The sequence below is a fragment of the Gorilla gorilla genome, chromosome 21, assembly GCF_029281585.2.
Source record: "Gorilla gorilla gorilla isolate KB3781 chromosome 21, NHGRI_mGorGor1-v2.1_pri, whole genome shotgun sequence".
Taxonomy (NCBI): domain Eukaryota; kingdom Metazoa; phylum Chordata; class Mammalia; order Primates; family Hominidae; genus Gorilla; species Gorilla gorilla.
Genome location: NC_073245.2, coordinates 31599497 through 31624107, shown reverse-complemented (window position 1 = coordinate 31624107; position 24611 = coordinate 31599497). Strand labels below are relative to the sequence as shown.

At 42.0% G+C, this 24611-nt stretch overlaps 1 long non-coding RNA gene across 1 annotated transcript in view; it reads right to left on the bottom strand.

Moving 5' to 3' along the window:
- The window catches only part of LOC109024281 (uncharacterized), a 76045-nt gene that overhangs the window by 34269 nt on the left and 17165 nt on the right, over window positions 1-24611 (bottom strand). Inside the window, exons 3-5 of the long non-coding RNA XR_010132373.1 lie at window positions 4123-4258; window positions 1299-1440; window positions 724-1213 (exon numbers count right to left, since the gene is read on the bottom strand). This is a non-coding gene — a long non-coding RNA (uncharacterized lncRNA). The remainder of the gene's footprint in view (window positions 1-723; window positions 1214-1298; window positions 1441-4122; window positions 4259-24611) is intronic.

Genomic DNA, 24611 nt, shown 5'->3' with positions numbered 1-24611 from the left:
TTTATACCAGAAAAGTAGGAAATAGCTTAATGTCCATCACTGGAAAACTGGTAAGTAAATTATGTTCATTTCTAGCCTACTAGTCAAGATCCTGGGCTCTGAGGTCAGATACCCTGGCAGTGCTGATCAATTTTCTTGTGCCACAGCCTGTTCATCTGCTTAATGGGCATAATACAAACTCCCGTTCGGTAGAGTCGTTATGAGATTATGCAAGATCATGTATGTGCCTGGCATATAGCAGGTATGAAATCAGTATTACATACCATTAGCTTTATGTAATTGATAAAAAACGATGAGGCCAACCTTTATTTATGGACCTGGAAAGATGCTTCTGTCATAGTGTTGAATGAAAAAGCAGGTTATGGGATAGAGGAGTACAAGGTCTGATTGCACTTATGTAAAAGTACATTTTTAATTTCCGTTTGAATATATTCATAGCAAGATGTCTGGAAGATTGGCCACCTAAGCGTTAATAATGGGTCCCTAAGGTGAGGACGCTTCCAGTCTTTTATTTCCTTCTTTGTACATTTCTATATCATTCGTTTTTTCTTTTTTTCTTACAACACATGTAACAGTTTTACAATCAGATTCTATTTAATTGTAAAAATATTAATAAATCAGATCCATGGATCTTGCCTGCTCAGACCTGACTTTGTCTGAGGGGTTGACCAGATGCCCTGCTGATTGAGGACCCCCCCCCCCCCCCAGAGGCTACTTGCCTACCTTTGGTACAAGTCACTGTCCCTTCTCTCAGCCTGAGTGTTCTCTCTGCCAGGCACGCCGGAGGCATTTACGTGTTCAGCTCTTTGTTCTCTCCATGGGATTATGCTTTCCCCACATTTCTACCTCATTTTCACGCAGCCTGCAGCGTGTGTGTGAAGCTTGTGTTTGGCTCAAGGGATGACAACACACCTGCAGAGGATTCACTGAAGCCTACCTTGGGGGGCACTCAGCTCTTTTCTGGGTGTTTTCTAAGGGCATCCACACTGTCCGGCAGAAATCCAGTTTGCAGCACCATTTCCTCCCCAAGCCTGGTTTTCTGCAGCCTGGACCCTCACCAAGGTGCCAGGATTGAGCTGACCACGAGATGGCAGTCTTTCCTTGCATCAGGCTGGCCGAAGCCTGCATCCCCAGACCTGTGTGCTTCTGAATCCAGCTTCTGTGCTGCCCGAAGCAATTTCAGCAAAGAGATTATTGACTAAAGAGACCTTCACTAAAGAAGAGAACAGTAGGATTAAATATTCGGAAACAGAAGAACTCGAAGAAGAAAATACAATTTCCCAACGTCACATGCTCACCCATCCTTCTCTTCAACAAAAGTCACAACAGTTGTGTGTCCATTTGCAGTCTGGGGTAGAATTAGAATTGCCAAGCATCCCAGTGAGGTCTGAATCCACATTCCTTTATTTCTTTGTGCCACTCAAAGCCAGATATTGATGTCTGAAAACAAGATACATAAGCTTCATTATTTAAGTGTCTCTTCCTTAAACAAGACCGCTTTAATACTTAACAAGGTAGGGAAGCTACATAATTTAAAATCTATGCGACAAGAAATAAGAAATTATTTGTAGCGGGCTCCACTTTTACACCCACCAACAAAGAAAGACATTCACAATTTTTTGCCTTCCCAGGGCCCCAAAATACAACACAGGCCTGTTCTCCTGCTCCGGGCAGAAGCCACAGCTGAAACTGTTCTTTATCAGCTTTTCTTTCTCAATATTTACCAACCAATAAATCTTTTTTCCCCTAAGACAACTGACATTCGAATCCTGTTCATGTGGAGGCTTGTTATCCAAATAATATTAAATAAACTGCTTCATTTTCTACTGAAAAAGTATTAAGATGGATTTTTTTTTCTTTGCTGGTCAATATTGCAGAAGAGAGGGGCTGCTCTCATCCATGGGAAGGGCAGCTGCCTGCCTGCAATGAGCACATCTCAATCTCCGAGCCTCCTGCAGAGGTGCCTCCTCTCTGTCCTGTCCTGGAGCCATGAAAGCTCATCTTCAGGCTCCCACAGTCCCTGCTCTGTGGCACCAGCAGGGTCGAGCCTGTCTGTACCATTGTCACGGTCATAACTGAGGACCCCATAGAATGTTGCCGGAGCTGCAGGAGTATTTTGCCCATTTTCCAAAGTGGAATAAGTCAGTCTTTTGAGAAAAATTACAATTCTGTTGTTCCACAAGCCAATTCCAGCTTCCTTTTTTTTTTTAGACAAGGTCTCACTCCATCGCCCAGACTGGAGTGCAGTTGCGTGATCACGTCTCACTATAGTCCCATGTGATCTTCCCACCTCAGCCTCTCAGGTAGCTTGGGATTACAGGTGCACGCCTCCACACCCAGGTAATTTTTTATATTTTTTGTAGAGATGGAGTTTCACCATGTTGCCCAGGCTGGTCTTGAACTCCCGGGCTCAAGCAATCCTCCTGCCTCAACCTCTCGAAGTGCTGGGATTCCAAGCATGAGCCAGGGCGCCCAGCTCAGCTCCCGCTCTTTCCTCTGTCAGAGGAGTGTGTAGTGCCAGTGGTCACAGAGCTGGCCAGAGGGGTCAGCTAGCTCTTCTGCTAACTTACTGGGAGGATCAGCAACGAGACTTGTGTCTCTGGGCCTCAGTTTCTCCATTCATACAAGGAAATGTTGGACCTGACTTTCTTTTAAACCTTCCCGTGTTGCTACTTGTCAAGGATCTGAAATAAAGGAGGAGGCTTTGGAGCTGGCTTGATCTTAGTGGAAATTAAATATCTGAGTCCCTAAAGAAACTTCTATGGAAGAAAAAAAAGCTTTTGAAGATTAATAGTAGCAGATAATATTTACGTGGAGATGTCTCTGTCCTAGGTACCATTCTAAAGGTTTGGTCATATGATTTAATTTAACTCCCATAACACCCCCATATTTTTGTACCCACTTGACACTCAAGGGAGTTGAAGCACTGAGGGGTGCCTGACTTCCCCAGGGATCGCATCGCTTGGAAAGATTGGAAAAATGGGAAGCCAGGTGGCTTGGCTCCAGGGTTCATTCTCTTAACTTCCTAACCCCACAGCTGGCAGCAAGCCCAGGAAACCTCTGAGGGCTGCCGCAGCCCGGGTGGGTTGTGGGGTGGAGCTGGAGCTAGAGGCTCTGGCAGTTGGAGTCATGGGCCCTGGCCTTGAGCACTGCTCTGTGAGTGCTCTTGTCTCTTTCTCTCGTCTTTATTTGGCCTTTACTCAGATAGACGTTGCCGGGGTGATAGTCATGCTCATCAGTATACCCAGATTTCTGACATGATTTTATTACTACATAAATAAGGCATGAGTAATGTTTCCTCATTAAAAAAAAAACTCCAAGAATTACAAGTAAGACTAAAAATCCCCTTTGAGCCCACTGCTCTCGGTTTCCTCCTCTCCTACTACAGGAGATATTGTCATCGTTTTGGATGTTGCACTACAAATTATTTTCTATGAGGTATGTACCCTTAGAAAACCTGTGGTCACGCTTTATAGTTTATGAGGTTCTGTTTCCTTCAGCAATGCTATCGTGCTGCGTGTATTATCTGGAAATCGCTTTCCTCGGTCAACAGTGCATCTTGAGACCCTTCCATGTTCCCACTTACAGATATGTCTTGTGAGCATCCCATTGTATGAATGAATCTGAGTTTATCTGTCCATCCCCGTTTTGATGGCCATTTAGGGCATTTCTAAATTCGTATTTTTCCAGAAATTGCCATAATGTATTTCCTTTCACATACTGCCTCATGCATGTGTACAAATATTCCTTTGGTCTAAATGATGAAAGTGAAATTGCTGGGTATCATCATATTTTATTAAACTGACATAAATATCATATGAGATTCTTATAAAGGCTCCCCCCAAAAATGTTGGGATTTGAAACTCTATAATAACCTCAAATTGCTATAAGTGGTAACAAAACATCAGTAAGATTTGAGGGCCATGAGATGCAATAATGGTGAGAGAGGAGTGGGTGATGCCTGTGAATTTTAAGGCTATGCTTTTCCCTTCCACTCAAGAAAGCACAGCAGAATGAAAGAGGGGTGAAAATGACGTGAATCATAAAACTCTTAAATGCATTAGAATTGGAATTTTTTAAGTAACATACTTGCAAACATGGCTGAGATCTGCTGTGATTTACCTGCAGGATCCGTCCTTCTGCACAACCCATGCTGTCAACCAGGAGCTATTCTGTCCCCACCAACTCAATGAGGCAGCAACCAGTTCTGTACATGAAGATTCCAAGGGATCCCAAATGGCACGTGTTAGAACAGGCACTATCCAAGAAGGAAAGGACATATCTGTCAGCCATGCTACAAGTGTCATGCCACCATGGAAGTTGATTGCTAGATACCGGGCTGGCATACACCACACACACACACACACACACACACACACACACATGCTGAAGCATCCTCAGAATTCCTGCAACTCCAAGGTTCAAACATCCAAGAAGAATACCGTGGGGTGAGGACTGTGTGCTTGGCCAGGCTCTTTGGAGCCTACTTGGTGTCTCTGAAGGACTGGAAATAGAATTTGCTTTTAGTTAAAGGAGCCCTAATACCAGTCTCTGCCAAAATGCCAGAAGTTACAAATCCTCATGCCCTGTCCACCCTCTCTCCAGTGGAGACTCTTTGTGTGTGTGTGTGTGTGTGTTTTCCTGTTCAGTGTTTTTTCTTTTTCTTTTCTTTTATTGTACTTTAAGTTTTAGGGTACGTGTGCACAACGTGCAGGTTAGTTACATATGTATACATGTGCCATGTTGGTGTGCTGCACCCATTAACTCGTCATTTAACATTAGGTATATCTCCTAATGCTATCCCTCCCCCCTCCTCCCACCCCACAGCAGGCCCCAGTGTGTGATATTCCCTTTCCTGTGTCCATGTGTTCTCATTGTTCAATTCCCACCTACGAGTGAGAACATGCAGTGTCCGGTTTTTTGTCCTTGCGATAGTTTGCTGAGAATGATGTTTTCCAGCTTCATCCATGTCCATACAAAGGACATTAACTCATCATTTTTTATGGCTGCATAGTATTCCATGGTGTATATGTGCCACATTTTCTTAATCTGATCTTAAGATCAACCTCAGGCTAAAAAACAAAGAGTGAACAAAGTCAGTCTGTATGAACCCTAACATTCTCTGTCTTGGCGCTTCCCCTGCTGAAGACAGCCCACTTCTCTTACTTCTGACACCTGGGTCCCACATATTTTATGGCTTTTTCCTTCGCACCTTTCCCATTCCAACTCTGCCTTCCTGAAAATAGCTTCTGTTTGCTCTCTAGACCTGTGCTAGTCAGTGAGTGGTCCTGGGCACCTGAGCTTGTGCACTGAAGATTTGTGCTGATCTGCAGTGAGATGAGTGGAGATTTGGAGGGCAACCGCTTAGAGACTTTGATACCAATTAAGCAGGGTAACTTTAGGTCTGTTAAATCTAATAATAATTTTAGGCTTGAATTTTAGTGTATATTTTTATTTCAATTTCTTAGTAATTCATTGTCATTGCATTGTATTTTTATTTTTATTGTTTTAGAGACAGAGTCACTCTGTAGCCCATGCTGAAGTGCAGGGTTGCCATCACAGCTCACTGCGGCCTCAAACTCTGGGCTCAAGTGATCCTCCCTCCTTGGCCTCCAAAGCACTGGGATTACAGGAGTAAGCCACCACACCCAGCCTGTTATTGTATTTTATGAAAATGCGCACCTATGGTGGATTGAAAATGCACTTAAACATGTATTTTTAAGTCAAGATGGCCTCTCTCTGTCTCTTAACTTTCCATGACTTGACTAGCAGGCACATTCAAGCTACTTCATGCATCATGAAGCAGATGGAACAGGCGGCTCTCCGTTCTAGAGATCCCTGGCTGTAAGGGTCTGTCCCTTTGCTAGTGTGGGAGGTCAGCCTGCCTTGTAGAATAAACCATACGGATTCAAAGACTAATCCCAAATATGCCAGGATTGTCACTTCCATTTCATTAGACTTTCTAAGCCCTATGTAAGTGTTGTTTATGCTGAATGGTTGTGTTCCCTACACCTGGTAGAAAAGAAGCCAAGTTCATGAAAAGGCAGGACAGCAGGTGGTTTGTATGATCGTGTGTTTAGATAAAGCCACCTGCTTGTAAAGAGGCACCTTGTATCTTTTGGGCTTTTCCTCTCCAGTGTTCCAGAAGGAGTGCAATTTTTTAAAAGTCCACATGTGAAGACTTTGCCTTTTGAATAAGACCTCCAAGAGTAACCAAGATTTTGCAAGGTTTGTCTCAGCCCTTAAGGGCAAACGTGACCAAACATTTGCTTGAACCGATGCTCCAATTGTCTGTTGCTGGGTACCAAACCTCCACAAAACTTGGTGGCTTAAACCACAGCAAGTTTGTTTGGTTCCTGAAGATGCCATTTGCATAAGGCTCTGTAGGAAGAGTGCATCTCTGCTCTACTAGGCATCAGCTGGGCAGCCCAAAGGCTGGAATGGAGTCATCAGAAAGCCCCTCACTCATGGCTGGTGCCGGCCCTGGGGAGATGCAAACAGCTGGGGCTGGACAAGCAGGGGGTCCTCCCTGACCCCAGCATCTCTCTCTGTCCTTGTGTGGTCTCTCCACATGGTCTCTCCAGCCCAGCAGCTTCAGGGCAGTTGGACTTCCCATGTGTGCCAGGCTCCCAAGGCACTTGACCCAAAGAGAGAGCCATGAGGAAACCCTACCACCTTCCATGACATAGCCCCAAGGTCACACAATCTATTCACCAAGGTAGTCAACAAAGCCATACCCTTGCAACAAAGTGCAAGGGGAGGGAAACAGACACTACCTCTTGGTGCAGATGAGGCAAGGTTCTGGAAGAGCATGTGGAACAAAAATACTGATGCAACTGCCTTTGAAAAATACAGTCTATCACCACAGATACACAGCTACAGAAGAAAAACGTGCAAGGAGTTCACTGACAGTGTCGAGCAAGGCTAGGTGTGAAGGTGCTCGAGGGGCGGTCAGCTCTGCTTCTCCAGCTTTGATGCCTGTGGTGGCCCAGATGTAGCTGAGAATCCCCCAACCCACTGTGGTCATGGCAGGCACTTGAAGCCACCTCTTCAAAGAAGAATGAATTGATGGGACCCTTTGCTCTTTCCCACACATTCCACATGCATGTCTGGAGTCAGAGTCATTGTCTGTGGCTCTGACACCAAGCCCAGCTAAATGAGTGGTCTGCCCTGATCTGGCGGGGCCATCCAAATCAGGAGCCCCTGCCTCCATGCAGCCCTCCTTGATCCTTCTCCTCTGGCAGGATGCAACATTCCATCTTTTGTGCCACAGCTGGACCCTCCCATAAGCTCTCTACCCGAGTGTGTTAGCATGTCAGTGCCCTGAGTCATTGGCTTGTGTTCCCCGAATAGCCCATAAGTCCCTCAAGGCCTGAGGCCACATCAGCTGTTTGTCATATGCCTCACTGTGCCTGGTGCAGTGACTAGCACACACAGGCCAAGGACTTTTGACTGCTGTATAACAAGAAAAGAACAGGTGAAATCCCAGAGATTTCAAGCTGTTTGTTTTGTTTTCATAAAGAGAAGTTGAAATTTTATTTGTTTTATATTTGTTTCATTGGGAAACCCACTCATATACACACACTTATATGTATCCTTGATGTGGTGAACATGCATTTGTATGTGAGTGTGTATGTCTGTGTGTAAATGTGTGTATGTATATGTGCATATTTTGGGTAAGAATAAGTCTGTGACTGTGTGTATAAGTGTACAAAAAGTGTGTATGTCTGTATATAAATGTGTTTGTGTGGGTGTGGAAATATTTTTGTGCCTGAGTGTGCACGTGTTTGTGTGTGTCTGCATTGGTTGTTCATGTGTGTTTGTGTGTAAATGTATGTCTGTATGTCTGTGTGCGTATGTATTTATGTTTTTGTCTATAAGTACATATATGAATGCATGAATATATGTATGCTTGCATGTGTGTCTACACATGTGCATGTGTATTTGTGTGTGTGTGTGTGTGTGTCTGAGAGCATGCACAAAATCACCCATGGAAGAGGCTGGCAGTGGGTCTCCAGGCCTGGGCCAGGAGGCATCCTGCCTTCATTGGTAATTCCTCCAGCGTCCCAGGAAAGACATCTTCACTTCCTCTCCGGGACGAGGAGCTAAGCAGAGGTCAAGTGACTTGCCCCAGACCCCACAGCAAGTCGGTGGCGGCTCTGCGAGGGTCTGATTGCCAGGCTCACGCCCCTCTGCAGGCCGAGCTGCCTCGCTGTGGCATGTTGGCACCCGGCCCAGGCCGCGCCGCCCGGCTCTGAGAGCTCCCATTGTGGCCGAGAAGTGGCCAAGTGCCATGGCCCGGCATCCGCAGGTGACGGCAGAGGGAGGAGTGACTCCCGAGGCGACAGGAAAAGGGCACCCCTCATTTTGTGTGGCTAAAGGGTTGGAAATAACAGACGTGTAAAAAGGGGAGGGGGAGAGAGGAAACCAAAGCTAATGAGGAATAATGAAGACGTGGAGAGGGACACACACGGAGAACGGTGGGAGCCGTGGGCAACGCGAGAACCCCGCACTCACACAGCAACAGGAAGCAGAGCCAGCCGGAGGCCGCCGGCTCAGGAAACGTTTTGTTTCCTCCTTTAATTGGTGACCCTGCTCAGAGTTGCTGGAAATGGGCACAGCCCGAGAGACTCGAGTGTGGCTGTGGCAAACAATGGGCTGCTGAATAGCCTGGAAAGGCAGCCAAGAGTGGGCGCAGTCCCAGCGCCAGTGGATCTTAGAGTGGCTCTGCTGGGCACAGAAGGAGGGCTCTGAAACTCTCCCGAATTGTGCTCCCAGCTGGGCTCTCCTGGAAACCCACATGCACAGAGGTGCCCGTGAATGGGAGAGCTCTCCATGAGAGATGCCCAAACGCCACTGGAAATAGAGTCACATGAAGAAAACTGCATTCACCGGAGCATGTCTCATCTAGTGTGGCCAAAGGAGATTTTTTAAAATAAGCTTCTAGGGGTAGGGAATCAGAGTTCCCAGGAGTCAAGCTTAGGTAACTACAGGTGGTCAATGAACTTCTACCTAGAGCGGATGGTGCTGGCTAAGAACTGGCTTTTGTTTTGCGGGCTGGGGCCTGTGAGTTAGGGACTAGGCACAGTCACCTGGGATGGCCAAGGACCTGTCAAGCCACCACCAGCTGCTGCTGTCCAGCACCCCTCCCAGACACCTCTCCTCAAATGAACAAATATTGAAACATCAGTTGAAAGGAACACCAAATTATTCCCCACACCTGGGCTTGGCCAAAAGCAGGACTTGTTCTAATACTAGGAAAATTAACCCAAAGTAGAAATCCTAAAAAAGGGAAAAACTGTAGATAGAGACAGGGCGTACTATTTGTCTTCCTCTTCTCCTAAGACACCTTGAACATGGAGGAATCAAGGAATAAAAATCTCTTAAGAGCAAAGGATAACAGTAAGGAAACCAACAAGCAAAAGATGAGAGGTTTCTAAAAAACAATGCTAGGGCCTGAGTGGCCGGAGTGTGTTGATGAACAAGCCTGTGTGAGGGAAACGGTGGTTCAGAAGGCACAGGAGGGGACAGCAGGGAAAGGGCCACCCTGCCAGCAGGACACAGGCTCCTCAGCCAGCAGACCAGGGCTGAGCAATTGAGGAAAAAGGACTCCAAAAGAGGAGAGGAATTAAAAACGTACTCCCAACCCACTGCACCATTCATTTCTTACACCCTGCCCTGCTTTTCCTCCAACTCTGAACACAAAGAGGGCAGGCCGCCCACCCAGCTTGTACCTCTGGCTCCTGGGGAAGAGAAAGACAACAGCGGCAACAAAGCTTTCTTTTCTAAATTGAACACGCTTTCTAGGAATTAGGATCCAGGACTCCTAGAGTGTGTAAAAGCACCCATGGCCATGCCCTCCTCATTCTGGCATTTGGGGGTCCCCAGGCCCAAAACCTCCTTGCCTGCCTCTTCTCTCTAATGTGAAGCCTATCAGTTAGCCCCGCCCTCATGCAGGCGCCTCACCCAAGCCACACAGCTAACAGCAGCAAAAGTGCACACCAAGTTACCTAGAAAAATGGATCCATGTCTTCCTTCTTAAAAATGAACACTGAAACAGATCACCAGGAATATGGAGAATGCTAACTACTACACGAAGCAGAAGCACCAAACAAACAGAACTAAACAACGCCAGAGGAAACAAACACAATTCAGGCAACCAAAGAAGAAATTAAGAAAAAAAAAAAACTCTAATTAATGACCTGAGAAGGATTTGAGATTATATCACATCTACAAAACAAGAACGAAATGCTCTAAAAAAATGAACAAAAAATAAGAAAGAGCTCTTGGAAATTAAAAATATGTTTTCTGGTTTTGAAAATCAGATGAAAATGTTGAGAAATAATGTCAAGGTAATTTCCTGGAATCCAGAGCAAATACACAATGGCCAAAATCATAACAGAGAAGATACAATGCATAGAGAATCAATTCAGGAAAATGATCTGAGCATTAGCAGTTTCAGATGAAATGCGGGGGCACGGGGTTAGTGGAGAGGGGATTATCAAAGACATGCAATGAGAGAAGAAAGGCTGCCAGAGAATTTAATCCGAATCTCCATCTTTAAATGGCCCACAGCATGCCAGCAAAATGAGTGAAAAAGGATTCAGAACTGTGTACATATTTACGAAATATCAGAATCCCAAGGACATAACGAAAATATAAAATGCTTAAAGACAGAAAACTTAGATCATATACAAAGGATTGAGGCTCATACTAACATCAACAATACAGGGTGTTATTAGCCAATGCAGAAAAGTATTCAAGTTTCTATCAGAAAATTAATTTACAATAATTTATACTCAAATTAATGTATGCAAGAATTTTATACCCAACGAAACTATTATTAAATCTGAGATAAAATAAGCACATTTTTAATAATTCAAGAACCCAGAAAGTAAATCTCCCAATATCTTTTTCACAGAAATTACTTAAGGCTGTGCCACAACAAAAGAAGAATAAAAGTTAATAGACTGAAAGAGTCATATACAAAAAAACAGTAGAATGAGCCCTAAAGTGCAACTAAAAGAAATGCAAGGGTGAGAGCTGTAAAGTAGGTCTATAAAGCAAAACTCCAAATCAGAACAGAAAATAAGTAGGCTCCACAAAGAATATATTCATGAAAGACTGGGATGAAACCGACTGATAGAATCAGTAAGAAGTTTAAAAATAGTTGTGACATGGTGACATATCTCTACAAGAAAAAAATATATAGTAGTTTTCCCTCATTCTCAATGGATATGTTCCAAGAACCCCAGTGGATACCTGAATCCACAGATGGTACTAAGCCCTATGTATACTGTTTCTTCTATACATACCTATAATAAAGCTTAACCTATAAATTAGGGACAGTAAGAGATTAACAAGGAAAACTAATAATAAAATGGAAAAAGTATAACTATATATTGTAATAAAAATTAGGTAAGTGTGTTCTCTTTCTTTCTCAAAATATAAAAATAGTTGACTGCAGGTAACTGAAACTGCAGAAAGCAAAACCTGGGATAAGAGGAGAAGTACTAGGGAAATAAAACTGCACAAGAGAATCAAGTTCGCACTGCAAAACAGACTACACTGTGACATGATTGTGAGAAATCAATGGTGGGTAAAAAGGGGACTCTATTTGCCCTTGGTGCTAGAAACATCCTCCTTTGAGTGATGTAGGATTCTTGGCATGGAGCTCATGAAGAAGGAAAGGCAAAACCACTTGGCCTTGCAATTCTAGATAGATATAAAGGCATAATAATGTATACTTAGTTTATTGGTTTTCAACTTTTAGAAACAACTTATAGGGAAAAAAAATCCCAAGATTATTCAAATGTTATTACAGAATGTAAATGTTAGCAATGTAAACACTGTAAAAGTGAAGACAGAACTAAAACTACATATAGAAAAGTAGAGAAAAGGTGGAAGAGAAAGGAGGGGAAATATCTGATCTTAGATTGAAAAGAATCAGAAATACAAACTACCGTCAGAGAATACTATAAACACCTCTACGCAAATAAACTAGAACATCTAAAACAAATGGATAAATTCCTGGAAACATACACCCTCCCAAGACTAAACCAGGTAGAAGTCAAATCCCTGAATAGACCGATAACAAGTTCTGAATAGTTCAGCCATTGTGGAAGACATTGTGGCGATTCCTCAAGGATCTAGAACCAGAAATACTATTTGACTCAGCAACCGCTGGGTATATACCCAAAGAAATATAAACCATTCTACTAAAGACACATGCACACATATGTTTATTGCAGCACTATTTACAATAGCAAAGACATGGAACAACCCAAATGACCATCAATGATAGACTGGATAAAGAAAATGTGGTACATATACACCATGGAATACTATGCAGCCATAAAAAGAATGAGATCATGTCCTTTGCAGTGACATGGATGAAGCTGGAAGCTGTCATCCTCAGCAAACTAACACAAGAACAAGAAACCAAATACCGCATGTTCTCACTCATAAGTGGGAGTTGAACAATGGGAATACATGGACACGGGGAGGGGAACAAAACACACTGGGGCCTGTCGGGGGTGGGGGGCAAGGGAAGGGAGAGCATTAGGACAAATACCTAATCCACGCAGGGCTTAAAACCTAGATGATGGGTTTATAGGTGCAGCAAACCACCATGCCACATGTATACCTATGTAACAAACCTGCATGTTCTGCACATGTATCCCAGAACTTAAAGTAAAATAAAATAAAAAAGAATTAAGATATAGTGTCTGTACTTGATGGAACAAGAAATAGAAATCCATATATTTTGCTTAAAATTAACTATAAATTTAAAACTAAATCTTTGTTTGGGCTAACCCAGAAGCAGATCCTAAATTAAGGATTCAGCCACAGGTGGTTTATTTGGAAGGTGAATAAAACATCAGTAGAGGAATAGGGAAGTGGGATAGGGAAAGGAAGCAGCCTTGAAAGGGCCCATTATCAAGCCTGCCATCCCTGTGGGTGATCGCTGCACAGGTGGGAAGTCAAGTTCAGATCAATAAATGCAGGTGCAGCCAGCTGGAAATCAGGCCAGTGTGCCCCTGAAGTGGTAAGGGCAGTGGGATATGGGTATGGCAACAACAGCCACCATGTATGTCTATTACAAATTAGAAAGGGAGACACAGTTCCAAGTAGGCATGTGCCGTGCCATAGTCTAGGACATATCTAGGTAATAGATGATGCCAAAGCAGAGGGAGGTGAAACTAAATGCTTAGAAGAGGGGATAGAGGAGATAGGCTGATTCACCCTGAGGAACCAGTTCAGGCTAAGGGTTTGGAGGAGCAGCTGTTAAAGAAAGGGGGTTGAGGTCTAAAGATCTCATGAAGAAGGTGGAATTCTTCAGAGGGGAGCTGACTGAGTTCCGTTTAAGGAGCAGCCAGAATGCTGAGGGGAGGGAAAGGGAAATGGAGTCAGAGAGTGGAGTGGGAAGGGATTGGGGCTGCCTTTCTATTTCCCTGGAATTAGGGCTACCTTTCTGTTTTCCTAGCAGTAATTCTAACTCAGATTTGCAACCACTTGCAGCCACTTCTGATGCTGAAATCCCTACCTCTGGCTAAGAGTAAGCACTCAATCAATATTTGCTGAATGGTTGAATGAATGAATGTGAACCCTATCAGAGTATAACCAGGTATTACAACTGCAAAACACCCTCTGTGAACTGCAGCTCGTTGCATCTTGTGAGGTGCATGGTTGAGACATTTTGTTTTACCATAGCCATTCTGCTGTTAATAATAACCACAAACATACAATAAACCCCTATGTCTTCGATCTGAGAAAAGGATTGGAGTGTACGTAGTTATTTGGGAGATGACTTCAATAAACATGGGTAGGAGAGTGAGGAAATAAGGCAGGGAAGAGTGCCAATGAGCAAGTTAGTGCTATGAGCAATGGAGGCACAGTCCTTCCAGCTTGGGAATTTGGGGAGAACATGAAGGTGAATTGTTGAACCACAAATTCCCATCCACCGTGGTTGAGAGCTGCTTCCAATGGATCAACCCTTTCCTTCTCCCCCCGCCCCATTCCACCCAATCCCCACCTCCAGCCCTCCCTACCCACAGTAGAGCTTTCTTCCCAAGCCCCAGGAAGCCCCAGGTGGAGACGTGCATATATGCTTAGGAGGAAGCCATTGATAGTGAATGCTGAGGGGATATGAATGGGGCACTGACTGCATTTGCTACAGATTACTGAATGCCAGGCACATTGAACAATAAAAAGAAAAAGAAAAGAGCTAGCTGGACTAAAAAACTGAATGAAGGCCAATATATCAAGAATATAATGAACAAGCCGGAGAATGGTAAGATTAAGCTAGAAAAGCGGTAAGAATCACGGAGGGCCCTGTCAGCCAAGTGTATTAATTGGGATTGGCTACATTATGCCAAGCAGTAACAATTGGGAGGAAGAAAAAAAGAGCACAGATATCAGGAGATAGAAAAAATCAGGGAGTTATAGTGAATCCTAAGCTCAATAAAAGTTATAAAGGTAGCATGTGAGAATGATGCCCTTAGGAGCACTTGCACATGTATGAAATGTGGGGGTCATGGATCAGCCCTTTTGTTTTAAGCAGGCTTGGTTGAACTCTAATTGTGTCTAGATTTAGTCTTCTCACTTTCAAGTGTGTGTGGAAAAAACAGTAGAGGAGATTTGGCAAAGAGCAATGAAGAAAGTTGAGTTTGCATAACCAGCCCAGAAAAAGAAAGACAAAATAGCTGTCTACGAGCTTATCGATGTTTATTGTGAAAGGAACCCCAGCCAGAGGTTGCTTCATTCACAGGAGAGATGGTGAATAGAACCCTGAAGTCTGATTATCTCTGTCCTCAGAATCCCCATGATGCAGTCCATGCCACCTTGATCATCATCTCGGTGGTGTTCATGGTTCCCCTGCATTGGTCCAGGGTACTTCACTGGACCAACAATTCAGTTCAAACTTCCTTCAGCTTCCCCATGGAGTCATGGGAGATTTTTAGGGGCTTCCCTGCCCCTAGAAGAATAAGTTGCAGCCCCTCCCCTCTAAAAGCTCTGATAGCAGGGGAAAATACCACGTTTGAGTAGTCTGGATGTTTGCCAATCTAAAGATGAGGAATTGATAAGACAGGGACATGGAACCCTTTCTGTTTTTATAATTCCATGGGCACTAAACTGTAGTCATGAGTCAGAATCCTACATTTTTCATTAAGGCTCTGTAGAGAAATCTCCAAAAAGATTTCTGTCTCCTGACTTTTTTTGGTCCAGTTTCCAAATATCTTCATCAGTGGTCAGGAGGAAAGAATGCAGTTTAAACAATAAGAATAATATCAGTAATAATAATCACTGTGAGCTTTCATCAAGTACTACTAAACAGCAGATGCTGTGCTGCACATCTGTTCCCATATATCTACTGTTGCATAAATAAACCACTCAAAAATTTGGTGGCTTTTTAAAAACATCATTTATTTAGTTTATGAATCTGGCATGTCAGCCTGGACCAGTGGGGAACATCATCTTTGCTTCATCTGGTGTCAACTGGGGAAGCTCAAATGGAGTCTAGGAGTTCATTTCCAGGATTCTTCAGATCTGTGGCTGGTGAGTTGGTGCTGGCTGAGAGCTCAAGCAGGGTGGGAGGCCAGGATTCTCAGTTTCTTTCTTTCTATTTTTTTTTCTTTGAGACAGAGTCTTGCTCTTGTCAACCAGGCTGGAGTGCAATGGCACAATCTCAGCTCACTGCAACCTCCACCTCCTGAGTTCAAATGATTCTCCTGCCTCAGCCTCCTGAGTAGGTAGGATTACAGGTGCTCACCACATTTTTGTATTTTTAGTAGAGACAGGGTTTTGCCATGTTGGCCAGGCTGGTCTCGAACTCCTGACTGTATGATCCACCCGCCTCAGCCTCCCAAAGTGCTGGGATTACAGGCATAAGCCACCGTGCCTGGCCTCTCAGTTTCTTTCTATGTGGGCCTCTCCATGAGCTGCTTGGGCTTCCTCACAATATGGTGGCTGGTTTCAAAAACAAACAGGACATGAGGACCAGGTAAGAACTGCATCACCTTTTATGACCTAGCCATAGATGTCACATAGTGCCATTTCCACCATACACATGAGTTCAGATTTAAGATAGTGGAACACAGAGCTCATCTCTTGATGAGAAGAGTATCAAAATCACATTGTAAGGCAACCATGGGTATTGAAAATATTGTTGTGGCCATTTTTAGAAAACACAATCTTCCACAGAGGCATTATTCCATTTAATTCTCACGGCATCCCTGTAAGGCAGATAGTGTTAGCATTCCCTTTACCAATGAAGAGACAAAGAACTTTTGTTACTTGCCTATGATCAAAGCACTATCATGTGACAGACCTAACCTCAATTCTCTGTGGCCCCCAATCCTTCCTCCTTAAATGCTATTTTATGCCATCTTCCACAAAACAGCTACAACTTCTGACTTGGAGCAATGGAATTAGAGCCAACTCTGTCACTTAGCTTTGTGATTTTTGAGTCAATTCTCCACATGTCTTTGGTTCTCAGTTGCCTTTTATATAAAATGGGAGCTAAGAATAGCTCCTTGTTAATAACTCTCTAAGTCTGTTTCATGATTAGATGAGATAACAAAAGTGAAGAGTGATGCATAGCCTAATAGGTGATCTTAAATATTTGGAAATATTAAATCTCATGTAGTTAGTATTACTTAACATTCAGTAGAACTCTTAGAGTGACCACCATTCTGATAATTTCAGTTAGTACCCATCTGTATCAGTTAGGTTGACATTGTACTTCTAGTCAGAGACACAAAATAATAGTGATCCGAAGAGATGAGCTGTTTGTTATCACTCACATTAAAGTTTGGAGATATTCCATGGCTGGTTCGAAAGCTCCCCTGTATCATCAATCCCAGGTTACTGCTCTTTTTTTTCTGCCATCTGTAGACTACAGCCTCCATTTTCAATTCATCTCATGGTCACAAGATGGCTTCTGAAGCCATCCACTATATCCAAGTCCATGAACAGAAAAAGGAGAAAAGGGCAAGAGCAAAAAGGTAACTCCCAGTTGAATAATCCCTTTAGTGATCTTTCCCAGAAGTTCCACCCAGTAACTCCTCCTCATATCACATTGGCCTACTTTCTTCTCAAGGGAGATTGGAAAACATAGTTTTCCAGGTGGATGCATTATTGTAGAGATTCTTTTAGTAAACAGGGGACCATGATAGTGGACATTGTAGGTGATGTGGCATCTACAATAGCCTGTCACTACTCTGTCCTCCTTAAGTGTTGTCCTACTCTACCCTATCCTGCTCCACTGTTGCATTAAAAATAACTCCAAAAAATAGTGGCTTAAGGCAACATTAATTTTTCTCACAAATCTGCATTTGGGGCAGGGTTTGGTGGGGATGGCTGATGTCTGCTGCATACAGTATCAGCTGGGGTAATTCAGTGGACCACTGGAGGATCGACTCACTAACATGCTTGTTAGCTGAGATCCCAGCTTGGTCAAAGGCTGAGCTCCTTGGTTCCTCTCTATGGGACCTAGGCTTTACAACATGGTGGCTGTGTTCTAAGGACAAGGATCCTGAGAGAGAGTCAGGCAAAAGTTGTATAACTTTTTACTTCCCAGCCTTGGAAGCTGCATAGCACCATTCTCACTATGCTTAATTCATTGAGGCCATTGCAAAGGCCCACCTGAGTGGATGAAAATGCTATTTCTTGATGGGGGAGTGGCACAGTCCTGAAAGAGCATGTGAAATGGAAAATATTGCTGCAGTCATTTTTAGAAAATAACATTTTCTGTGTTTTAGAAAGATCAAAATTACAAATACAGTTTTCTCCTACACTAGGCCATATCATCTCAAGATTTCAATCAATGAAACACCCCTCCAACATGACAATGTAATACCATCCTGAGATTCATTTAAATTTGAAGGTAACAATTCCACTGGAAATCATGCTTGTTCTTAGGTGGGCTCTAGTTTGAAACTCACTGAAGTATGGCTTAATTTACAATCAAAACTCATGAGACAAGTGATATGAGATTGAATTCTCAACAGCTACATGGAAGTGGTAGTCTTCCTAGGATAGCATAGTGTAGGATTGAGCTAGGATAGAAAAGTGAAAGGTTTATGTGGACAAACAAAAATGCCTAGTGACCAAGAACCATTTACCTTCTTCATCAACCCACTGAGAAAATTTTCCAAAAGCCCTCAGATTAGGGCATGTCCTACAACCACTAAATTGAATTTGATTCAACTGGTTGGAAAGGCAAACATCAAAAATTCTCTAGCTAAGTTCAATAACTTTTAGCAAAAGCATGACCTTCAAATGTTGTTGGACATACTCTGAATAAGAAATGAGAATTATATCACAATGTAATACACATATGCTTTTAATATCAATATAAACCAATTTTATAAAATAATTCCTACACTTACCATATATAACAACCCTCATATTTTCTATGTTACTCCATTTTGTTCTAGTCTGTTCAATTTCATTACTTAAAAAATCAAAACTGCCCATAATCCAATGAACTGATTTCACAGCCTACTAATGAATTAAGGAAATCATTTGAAAAATACTGAGCTAAGCTAGGCATGGTGGCTCACACCTGTAGTCCCAGCTACTCAGGAGGCTGAGGTGGGGAAACTGGCCCAATTTTCCCATAGAATTGATGTTCACTGGGTTTTTTTTTTTTTTGGATAAACATAGAAATATACTTTCTTGGTCTTAAAGCTTGAAATACATTTGTCTTATCTGAGTTCCTTCCTCAGAATACCAACTGTCAGACCTCCCAGATGGTATCAAGGAACTGAAACTCACCAGATCACTGCATCTAGACAATGAGACACCAGACCCCTCACTCATCATGATTGCCTAACTGACCACCTGCTTCCTGTAGACCAACTCCTCTTCCTTACCCCTCCATAATTCCTGTTTTCCTACACTTAGTTACATTCCTACCCTATGATATAAATGCCCCAATTGTAGTTGGTCAGCGAGACAGATTTGAGACTGAGATTTCCTTGGCTGCAGCACCCAATTAAAGCCTTCTTCCTTGGCAATACTTGTTGTCTCAGTAATTGGCTTTCTGTGCAGCAAGCACCAGCACCTAGAATAAACTGGTGTTTTGGTAACAGCAGGAGGATCACCTGAGCCCAGGAGTGAAAGACAAGCCTGGGCAACAAAGAAAAACCCTGTTTCTTTAAAAAAAAAAAAAAAAGAAAGAAAGAAAAAAAGAAAAGAAAAAGAAAGAAAGAGAGAAAGAGAGAAAGAAAGAAAGAAAAAGAAAGAGAAAGAAAGAAAGAAAGAAAGAAAAAAGAAAGAAAGAAAGAAAGAAAGAAAGAAAGAAAGAAAGAAAGAAAGAAAGAAAGAAAGAAAGAAAAACTGAGTGGTTTTGTTTCTTATTACAGCAAACTAAAACTCACTCCCCACTTGGATTTCAACAATACTTAGGGAATGGTGCACCTATACAATAAAGACAAGTCACACAATGATTAAAGTAGTAGAATTTTAACAATAGTTTGCTCTACCCAAATGCAAAATATATATTTTTTTCTTTTTTCTGGTCATAAAACATAGGGAACTTCCAGTTAATCCTGGAAGGTTGAACAAAAGCACTTATCGGTGCTCCTTCCTCAAACCCTTCTAAAATGATTTAAAGTGGGGTGGGGTGGGGCAGGAGGGATTAAAAAGAGACAAGGAGAATGGGAAAGTAGATTGCAGCAACAAAATTTGGGGAGGTGGTAGAGAGCTGATGAATGAGTTGCAACAAATAATAGACTTCCTGACTTATGCACACCTGAGAAAGATAATTCTAACCTGGTCATGGGAGTGCCCAGAAGCAAAACCTCAGAACCCATGAAGTCTACAATTCTGGAGGTACCTATTCTACAGAATGGGAGCCCAGCTGGGCCTGAATTGAACATAGGGGAATTGGAAGCAAACCTATGGAGGAAGATACACTTCCAGAGAGCTGCATGTCCCTCACTGTGTTAGAAGACTGAGCTTGACTCTCTTGGAAATAAAGTAGAACGTTTCTGGCCTGGGGGATACCAGGCACACGGGAGGACAGGTGTCCATACTACAAATAGTTCATTTTATGGAATTTCCATACTGAATATTGGAACCCTCAAACCTATTTACCCCCAGACTCACTGGCCAATAAATATACCGCCCAAAAGGAAATGAGAAGCTTATTCTCTGGGAAATTTGACCAACACAAGAGAAAGGACCTAGATCCTGACATCAAGAGTTTTCCTATGATAACCCGAAAAGATTACCACACAGTGGAACCCATAAGTGATAAGCCTTAACTATATGCTCAACATTTCCAATCTACTTTTCAATGCTCCACTTTTAAATTTCAGCAGACAGCTAAGGATCCCCAGACATGTAAGAAAAGCTCTAGCATGAAGTAGATCCCCCCTAAGAAAAAAACAGATAAAAGTAAATTAGAGGAAACAGAGCCCATGTAGAAAGACAAAAATTATACCAAAAAAGTATCTTTAATATTTTCAGAGAAATCAAATGAAGCTATTATATCAATGAAACTAAAACAACATTATGTAGAAAGGGAACAATCAGAGAACAAAAAATGAGCTCTTAAGAATTTAAAAATATGCTGGGCATGGTGGTACTTGCCTGTAGTCCCAGCTACTGAGGAGACTGAGGCAGGAGGACCACTTGAGTCCAGGATTTCAAGGATGCAGTGCCCTATGTGATCACACCTGTGAATAGCCACTGCACTCCAGCCTGGGTAGCATAGCAAGCCTCTGTCTCTTAAAAAAAAAATTAAAAATATGATAGTAGAAAAAAAACTCAGAAGAAGTTTGGGAAGTATAGTTAACAAAAGTTCTTCTAAAAAAAATAAAAGAGATAGAATTTAAATTTTAAAATACCTTTAAAATTAGAAGATCAGTCCAGGAGGGTCCATAACCAGCAATGAAAGTTCAAGAATGTAAACACAGAGAGGAGAATATTCTTTTTTAAAGTAAATAAATTAACTCAATAAGGTTTACCAGAACTGAAAGACATGAGTCTCCAGGTTGCAATCCCATATCAAATATTCTTCAAAATAGGTGAAAATAGATTTATACCAAGGCTTATTATTTGGGAATTTTAGAGTATTGGAAACAAAGAGAAGGCTCTAAACATTTCTGTAAAGAAAATAAAATTGTGTATACAAAGGATTAAGAATCCTTTGTTGTTAGACTTCTCAACAACACCACCAAAGCTAGAAAAAAGTGTTTCCAACCTGAAATTCTGTATTCAGCAAGATGTCAACAAGCACAAGGGTAAAAAAATAAAGACATTTTCAAACTTTTGAGGCCAAACTTTTGTGTCTCTTTTGGGTACCCTTTTGCAGAAAGCAACTTGAGAGGTGCTTCCCTACGTGGATTTTACAAGTTGCTGGTGAATGGTACATCCACACAATGAAGACAAGGCACAGAATAATTCAAGTAGTGGAATTTGAAAATATAGGTTTCTCTACCCAAATGGAAAAAAATCTTTATTTTTTTTTCTGGTCATAAAATATAGGGAACTTCAGGTTAAACCTGGAGACCGAATGCAAGTATTGATCACTATTTCTTCCTCAAACCCTTCTAAAATGATTTAAAGGAGCGGAAATTGAAAAGAGGCAAGGAAACTGCAGGGGTGGAGGCAGTAAATCAAGAAAGAAAGATGTGGGATGCAGAACACATTCTTTTGAGGTGAGATCCATCCCAAAAGAAAAGCAGAAAGAACCAGATGACGGTTCAGGGAGCTTCTAGGGTGGCCGAGCAGGTCGGGAGAGAGGCCTGCAATCTTGGGACAAGAGGATGGGGACATCTAGGAGGGGTGTCATCAAGATGATGAAACTGCTCCCAAAATACTTGAATGTCTTTGAGGCAGGAGACTGGCAGGACTTATTTTTGAGTCACAACCCCGCTGATGGAAGCAGGATCTAGTCAGAACAGGATGCAGGGAAGAAGCCACCCAAAACCAGCAGACAGCAACAAAAGCAACCTCCAGTTGGCCTAACTGCTCGTTACCATGAAGACACTTCCACTAGTGCCATGGCAGCTTGTAAACGCCATGGCAACAAGCCATGGCAACAGCCTGGAAGTTAACTTAAATGGTTCCTGAAACTTTCTGCCTCTTTTCCAGAAACTTCTCAATAACCCACCTCTTAATTAGCATGTGATTCAAAGTGGGTATAAATACAGTTGTCAGCGTACACTGCTGATGCTGGGCACACTGCCTATGAGCCAGGCACTGCTTGTTAAAAGTTGCTTTCTCTCACCACTGACCTTGAATTCTTCCCTGGGTGAAGCAAAGAACCCTCTCATGCTAAGTCTCAATTTTGAACCTTCCCTGCCCTGCATCATCTTGAGAAGAAACAGGATCCCAGCAGAAAGCTTGAAAATGAATGAGTGATTTTCTTTTAATAACAAGCAAAAGTTTTTTAAAAAGAGGCTATTACCAACTTTGGAGGAGAAGTTTTACATGAATAGAAATGTAAGTCTACACAGCACATGGTGTGGCTTGGCTGCAAGTGGTATTGACCTAGAGTCATAATAATGTGCATATCTCACATTGACTAATGACATGACCACAGTGGAATGATGAGGGATGGAAGGAAGGTACGGAAGGGGTCCGAATCCTCATCTTCCACAGCAGGAAGTCAATATATAATATCTAAAACCAATCAATAACAAATAACAGTAAAACCACTCCATTTAAGATGGAGTAATAAATATCAAACCTGGCTCTGCTCTTCATTAGCTGTTACTAAATCTCTATGAACCCCCGTCTCCTAATCCCTAAAACGGTGCTCTATAAGATTTCAGAGTTGTTACCTTCTAATACTGGTGAGGATGAGGGAGGTGACAAGGTAGAATATCTCTCTTATTACCAGCCTTATGGGACTGTATGGTTTTTTAAACAATATCCCTGTATGACTTTGTATTTGTTTAAAATATATATTTAAAGAAACCATCTGCATTTATAAAATTTAAATTTAAAAACTAATAAAAGGAATTCAGGCATATATAAAATAGAATGAAGAAGCTTTTCTGAAACTCTTACCCCCAGAGATATCAACTAACTGCTTAATATATGTTCTCTTCTGAATGCAATTAAACTAAAACGGTACCACATTAAACCGTATTGTAAAAATCCATTCTTCTCAAAGAACAATATCTCTTGGATGTCTCTCTTTGTTGATACATGTGGGCAATCTCAAAAACACTATTGTGAGGACAATATTAATGACTGCCGAGCAGAGCCATTTTGGGGATTAAATGCTTATGAGACACTGAATGTGGACTCACTATGTAAATTATAAAGCAAGATAAGTAGTGTTGGTTATAGCTATAATTATAGTTAAAAATATAGAAAATTTGATCTGCAGCCAAAGTGCTTGATTAAGTGGTGTACTCCATGATCAACAGATATTCTCATTCATCATACCCAGAGATCACAGAAATCACGGGAGAAGCTGCTGCGTTTTCAGAGTACACCTGAATTAGAGCATGCCATGCATTATTTAAAACCAGGAGAAACAGCCTAACAGATGTTCTAGATAATGGCTGTTTGTCATCGATATTATCTCCTTTGTCTGGGAACATGTACTCATGTTTATAGAAGCCTCTCTTGGGTTCCACATACTGCATAATGATGGAAATGATTCTTTAAAATGCAGCTGCTGGACTATATTTTTTCAACTGTGAATCTAGTGTGACCAAAACACAGCTCTGGGCTCACAAGCCAACTGGTGGGCCTGACGTGGTGCAAAAAGCAGTGTGCAACCTAGCTGTGCTCCTTCTTACCCGTTACTAAATCTCTATGAACCCCAGTCTCTTGATCCCTAAAGTGGTACTAACAAGGCTTTCCTTTCAAATTTGTTACGCAGATAAGAGATAATATGCATGATGTGCCCAGCATATTGGAGGCATTTACTAAATCAAATCTATTACTACTTTGTATGTATTTATGTGGAAGTAATGCTAGGAGATAACTTCATTTGCTTAAGCTAAAGCAGTGAAAAGAATTAATTCCTAGACCCATCAAACTGAATTTGAATTGATCCCATATTAATTTTACGTCTGTACACCTAACGGCAACCAAAATCTATAGCAAGTAGGCCATTTACTTTGGTGTCCAACCCAGGTCTGAGTCCAGGCTCAGCAAACTTAGAAACAAGAGGCCTTGGGCAAATTACCTAACACCCTGAAGCTCAGTTTCCTCATCTGTAAAACACGGATAATAATATACACCTTAGAGTATTGTTATAAAGGCATAGTGAGAGCATACTTGTAAAGTATCTATCACAGTACCTTCTTCATTTTAAGTGATCCATCAAACATAGCTATTGTTATTATAAGACTCAGATCCTCTTAATATCTCTCACTAACAGGAAGACACTACTGCAGGCATTTCCCAAGGGGAAACATACTTGCAGGCTAGTAGATATTAAAGAGTTGACATGCTTTTGTAATGAAAGAATAACAGAGGTTTCGTGTCAATATTAGTTTGCTGATGCATTATACTCCGCAGGCAATAAAAGACTGTAAGTAACTTTCTTTTAAGGCTTTAATACGTTTAAAATGAAAAGGGTCTGACAGCAAATTGTTTTTATGTTAACTAAATTAACTAAAAAAAAAAAGCAG